The sequence below is a fragment of the Pinus tabuliformis genome, chromosome 1_1 (assembly GCF_031772625.1).
Source record: "Pinus tabuliformis cultivar Carrire ecotype Pingquan chromosome 1_1, CPIR1, whole genome shotgun sequence".
In the NCBI taxonomy this organism is placed as follows: domain Eukaryota; kingdom Viridiplantae; phylum Streptophyta; class Pinopsida; order Pinales; family Pinaceae; genus Pinus; species Pinus tabuliformis.
In genome coordinates this window covers 855,816,691-855,823,354 of record NC_142297.1, presented here as the reverse complement: position 1 = coordinate 855,823,354, position 6,664 = coordinate 855,816,691, and positions in this window count along the sequence as shown.

Sequence of the window (6,664 nt, the reverse complement as noted above, 5' to 3'; positions counted from 1 at the left end):
GACTTCATGTGGTGAACTTCTTATTGTTGTTCTACACCTTGATTGATGCTCTTGTCATGCTACCCTTTCTCACTCTTCAAAACATTATATTATGAATTGATTCTTCCCTTGATGAATATATAATACCTGCAAAAAGTCTTCAAGGAAATACCCATGACATACTAATAGCAAAACTTACCGCATCCTGCAGAGCATATGTTAGTGCTAAAAAAAACAACAAATTAGAATACAAGAACCTAATGAAATTAAAATATGAACATGCATATACAAAATATACATACCTCGAGATTAATTATGCTGCATCATTTTTCTACACCTTTCTCTTTGTTGACCTACCAAGTCTGGTCCTTTGCAGCCCTTGACAACAATTGATTCGGTTTTTTTTCTTGCCTTCTAGGAGCACGGTATTTAATATGATGTATCTCTATGATGTAAAATCCCCAATATGTGATCTTCAGTCCTGTAGTAGCCCTCTAAGTCTTATTTCCAATGCCATATATTTGACCTGATCTGGATTCTTCAAGACTAAGTTATGCAAAATATCTCACAATCACCTAATTATGGACTAGTTCTGTAGAGTGAACTTGTACGGCATGCCACGTGTAACTGTTTCCTCCTTCAGCTTTGAAACTGATACAAATAAAACTATAATCCATGCAATATTCACTACATCTGATAGAATTCCAATCCGCTTTTCAAAGAGAGAGTTATGACGAGTTTCCTAAGGTCACCTCTTTGAGATGAAATTCAGGAGTCTGTAAAAACCCTAACTTCCACAGATCATATCTCCAAAAATATAGTGAACCAAGATCTTAAATTTGGTCATTGCGTTCATCAGGGTTTTGGCTCAAATTTGTTTTAATTTCAGCATCTAATACTTCGCACAAATAAAGTTATAGCAAAAATTCGATGATCACTACTTTTGGAGGATATAAAAGATTTCTTTTTATAGAGTTGAGAGGGGCTTCTACAGAGAATGTTGGAGGTATTTTAGGAGCTTAGAAAATTATTAATTATTGAATATTCAATGACAAAAATCAATGATAAGTGCTATGCCACAAACCCATGGGTTTTCATCCCACTAATTAGGGTTATTAAATTCAATCTTGAAGAACTTACAAACTGTGAGGAATTACTAGGAGAGTTATATACTGATAGAAAGATATTTTTGAGCAGAGTATTCCTATAATGGTTATGAGACGAGAAATCATGAATGATGATGCCCAATGTGCCATGGAAGTTTAGGTTTATCCTTGGTGTTGCTTGGGTTGACATCAATGACAACCTCAGATCATGTTTAGATCAACAAATCTTTAAGATAATGGCAACCGGGCCATCATACTCAATGGGACTCCCACACCAAATGGTGTGAGGTATAGATGGGACTTGATACCGGGGTGATCCCCTAAATTTTGGCGGGTCCAACACCATTAGCACTATCTTAATAACAACATAAATATATATATGGTTGAACACATAAGTATAGTTATATATATATATATATATATATATATATATATATATATATATATCATTCTGGTATTTCACGGTAGTAAGATATAGAGATGTGATATTATAGCCTATAATGAGGAAAATGTTTAATTCTTTCCATGATCAACCTTGATTTAACACGTGTCCTTTTTAAAAGAAAAATAAAATATCCTCTAAATAAAAAACAATGTTGGCTATAATAACAAATACAAATGAATATATGAGTTTCGTTTACTTTAATTAAGAGCATTGTCTTGTATCCCAATATGAAGGAGATGTGAAAGTATTTTATTTTCATCTCGGTAATGTATATTTTGATCTCCATGTAAGATAACATAACTCGGTTGACAGGTATATTAGATAACATAGTATGAGGGCGATGTGTAATTCCTTTTGTGCACACATATCTCTTAAAAAAACCTATAAACAAAAAATGTTGTTTGCTAGGATACAAAATAAAAATGAATATACATGTTTGGTAATTTTTTGTTATAATATTGTAAGACATCAATTATACCATTTCCATCATTAGTTCAATATCATATTCATATATAGAGAGTAAAAAAAAAAAATCATATTAATTATAATAAAATATTTGAATGCTCAAATAGAAATAATTGAAAGTAAAATAAAATTAATTACTTGGTATTATGAATAACAAATGATAAAGTTAAATGAATAATTCATTTCATTCTTAATATAAACTTAAAATATGACATTTAAAAAATATTGATAATAATAAAAATTTAACATCAACTGTAAATAAAATGTTTTAATATTATTTAAGAAAAGAAAAAGATGGAAATATAATTGTAGTGTTAGGTTTTGGATAGAAAACTTCCAGTGTTGGGATTTGGTGGTGGATAACATATGTATGTTCGCTTCCTTTGTTGGCATTCTTCACATCATTTCCCTGGACAAAGCCATGTCCCTCCACATAGATGTCATGGCCTTGCAAGGACTCTGACTCCTATGAGTTGTCGATAAAAACCAAGATAATCATGTGCAATTATTTTAACAACACAATCAATTGATCGTTTGATGCAGTACAGTAAAACAATTGGTAAGGAAAAATGATGGTGATGGATATGGAGACACTAATGTCAATGTTATTTCCTGACAGTATCACACTAGAGGTATGTAATGCATTTCTGTCAATTTGAATTATCTTGACATTGTTGAGACAAGCTTGTTTTCCCATTATTGTTTCAAAGGCTAGTTTAGAAATGTTGTTTTCAAAAATTCTAATCCATTTATTACTTGGTTGTACTCCATACTAAAATTGCAAGTACATTTGGAGAAATTCCCTCCCTACTTTAATGTCCAAGGAGGCTTTCGAACGTGATGAATTTTTTCATTATAAACATTTTTGATTTACTTTATAATGTGAAATTCGATGATATTAACCTATTTAAGGATTTCCTTCACAACACTCCTCCTCCCCCCCAACCATTGCTTGCCTCGTCATACTCTCCTTCTCCACCTCCAGATTTGCCTCCGCCACTTCCCCCTTCGCAAACACCTCCTCCTCTACCTCCTTGCCCCTCCATCCCCTCTCCTCTCCCATTATTCTCTTCCTCCCTATCTTGCTACTTTCACATCACCACCCCCTCCTCATTCTCCTGCACTCACCCTTTCAAATCCTCTTGCTCCTACTATAGATTATCTCCCACTAACTCACCCACAACGCCCTACCCATCTCATCCTCCCACCTCTCGGATCCTCCTCTACCTCACCCTACACCTACACCTCCTCCCTCCTAGGCCCCCTCATCTACCTCCTCCTTCTCCACCCTCCCCTTACTAACCCCTTTCCGCTATCCTCGTCCAACTACTCCTCTTCCTCCCCTCCCATTCCCCCAACTCATCTTCCTCCTACTCCCTCTCTGCCTCCTCTAGCTTCTCCACTTGTGCCTCCACCTCCTACTACCCGCTCCTCTCCCCCTCCCCCTCATCCTTCCTCCCCTTATTCTCCCATACCCTCCCCTCAACGACCTCCTATTTTTCTTACTTTTGCTCCCCTTCGCAACCTCTTCCTCTTGATCCTCCTCCTCCCTCCTTCTCAACTACCTTCCATTCCTCCTCATCCAACTCCCCTCTCCTCTGCCCTCACCCCAACCTCCACCTTTGCTTTCCTCTTTGGATCATATTCTCCCCTCAACCTCCTCCTCCTCCTCCTCCCCCTACTACTCCATCTTTCTTAACGACCTTCTTTTCCTCCTCCGCCACCGCTCCACCACCCTTCCCCCCACTCTCCAACTCTCCCTTTTCTATCTGCATCCTAGTTTCTCCTCACACTCCTCCTCCTCATCCTCTCACTCCTCCCCTATCATGCTAGCTCTCCCTCCTTTGCACTACCTCCTATTTGTCCTTATCCTCCTCTGTGTCCCACTGCACTCTCTCATATTCCATCTAACCTCCTCCAATTGTTTCACTTATTCCTCCCCCTCCACCTATACTTCCTTGTCATCCTCTCCCACACTCCTTCCCATTCTCCCCCTAATACACCTCCTCTAACCCATAGCTTCCTCCCGTGACTCCCCTTCTCTACCACCCCCACCATCCCCTCTTTCTCTCACTCACACACCTTCTCCTTCTCCTTCTACCCTTACATCCCCTGCCTTACCTCCCCTCTCTAACCTCTATTTATCTATTGGCCTCACTTCTCCCCATCCTACACCTCCCCGGCCTCGCCCTCTACCTACTCCTTCCCAAAAATCCACTTGCCTCTTCCTCCTCCTTTACCACCATCCTCCACCTTCCTCTCCACCTCCTCCTCCACCTTCCCCTCCACCTCCTCCTCATCTTCCCTATCCTCACCCTCCTCCTTCTACCCTCACTGACCCCACCTTACCTCTACCCTTCATCCTATCTTTCTAACCTAGTCTCGCCCCTCTACATCCCTCCTCATCCTCTTCCCCCCTTTCCCCCTCACCCCACGCCTCCTACCCCTCTCCACCTATCTGCATCCCACCTCCCCCTCCACCATTCCCCACATCCTCCTACCCCCACCTCCCCCTCCTCCCCCTATTTCTCCTTTCCCTCTTACCCTCCCCTTCCTCCCTATCGCCTCTTTCCCCTCCCACTCCCCCACATCCTCCTCCTTCTCCTCCTCCTCCTCTCCCATACCCACTCCTCTCCCCATCCCTCCCTTCATTCCCCTCCTTCTCCTCCTTCGCATCCACCTCCCTCCACCTCACCCTCCTTCTCCTTCTCCTCCTCCTCCCTTCCCTCAACTCCCTCCCCTCCCCCACCTCCCTCCCCTCCCCCACCTCCACCTTCTCCTCCATTGCCCCACCTCCACCTCCTCCTCCTTCTTCCCCCCTTCCCCACTCCTCCTCCCTCTCCCACTCTACCTTCCATCCCCCCGCCTTCCTCCTCCTCCTCCTCCTCTCTACATCCCCCCCCTCCTCCTCTACCTCCCATCCCCCCACCCCCATCCTCCTCATCTTCCTCCCCCCACGTCCTCGTCCTCCTTCTACATCCCCCCCTCCTCCTCCACTTACCCCCCCTGCTTCCTCCTCCTCCCCCTCTGCCTCCCATGGCTCATCCTTCCCCTCCACCTCCTCTACCTCCTCCTCCTCCACCTTATCACCACCCCTCACTACTCCTCCCCTACTTCATCCCACCATTCCTCCTCCCCTCACTCCTCCTTCCTCTCCCACTCTGCCTGCTGCCACCCTCCTCCCCCTCTCCGCTTCGCTGCCTCCCACTTCTCCATCCTCCTCTACCCTACCTCATCCTATCCCCACCTCCTCCTCACCCTGCACCCCTCCCATGCTTCCTTCACCTCCCTACCCTACCCCTCCTCCTCCTCCTCCTCATCCTCATCTTCCCTTCTCTCTCCTCCCCCTGCTCCCCGTCCCCTCCCCCCCCCCCCCACCTTCTCCTCCTTCTCCTCCCCCTCCTCTCCCCCTCCCTCTCTTTCCCCTACTCCACCTCCCTCCCCTCCTTCCTCTCCTCCTCCTCCTCCTCTGCCTCCCCCCACCTCCTCCTCCTCCCCCGCTTCCCTCACCTCACTCCCCTCCTTGTCCCACTCCTTCCCCTCCTGCACCCCACCTCTCTTCCTTCTCATCCACCCCCTCTTCCTCCCATGCCTCCTCCTACATGCCCTCCCATACCCCCACTCCTACTCCTCCCCCTCCACCACCTCCTCGTCCTCGTCCTCCACTGCACCTTCCCCCCACTCCTCCTTCCTCTCCCACTATGCCTCCACCTCTCTGCTTCCTCTTCCTCCTCCTCCTCCCCAATCTCCCCCTCGTCCCCAATCTCCCACTCTACCTGTCACCCACCTCCCCCACCTACCCCTCCCCCTCTCGCCTCCATGCCTCCCACCTCTCCCTCCTCCTCTATCCTTCCTCATCCTCCCCCCACCTCCTCCTCCTCACCCTGCACCCCCTCCCCTGCTTCCTTCACCTCCCTACCCTCCCCCTCCTCCTCCTCCTCCTCATCTCTGCTTCCTCCCCCTCCTCCCACATCTCTCACTCTGCCTGTCACCCCCCTCCTCTGCCTACCCGTCCCCCTCTCTGCCTCCATGCCTCCCACCTCTCCCTCCTCCTCTTCCCTTCCTCATCCTCCCCCCACCTTGTCTTCGTCACCATCCACCCCCTCCCCCGCTTCCTTCACCTCCTCACCCTTCCCCTCCTCCTCCTATCCTATCTCTCTCCTCCTCCCCCTCCCCGACCTCCCCCTCCTTCTCCTCACCCTCCTATCCCCCTCCCACTCCGCCTTCCCCTCCTTCCCCTTCTCCTCCTCCTCCTCCTCCTATTCCTCCCCCCACTTCCTCCTCCTCATCTGCTTCCCTCACCTCACTCCCCTCCTAGTCCACCTCCTCTGCTAACCCCTGCTGCCCTACCCCCCTCCTATTCCTTCTCCTCCTCACTTTGCACCTCCTCCCGCACTTCCTTCACCTACCTGCCCTCCCCCTCCTCCGCTGCCTCCCTCCTCCTTCTCCTGCTCCTCCTCCTCCTCTTCCTTTCCCTCTCCCTCTCTCGCTCCTCCCCATCATCTCATCCTCCTTGCTCCTCATCCTCCCACCCCTCCCACTCTGCCTCCCCTCCTACCTACCACTCTCCCCTCCTTCCCCTCCTTTCCCTCCTCTTCCTCCTCAACCTCCACCCTCCCCACTACACACCCATCCTCTTCCTTCTCCTCCAACCCCTCTGCCTCCCTCG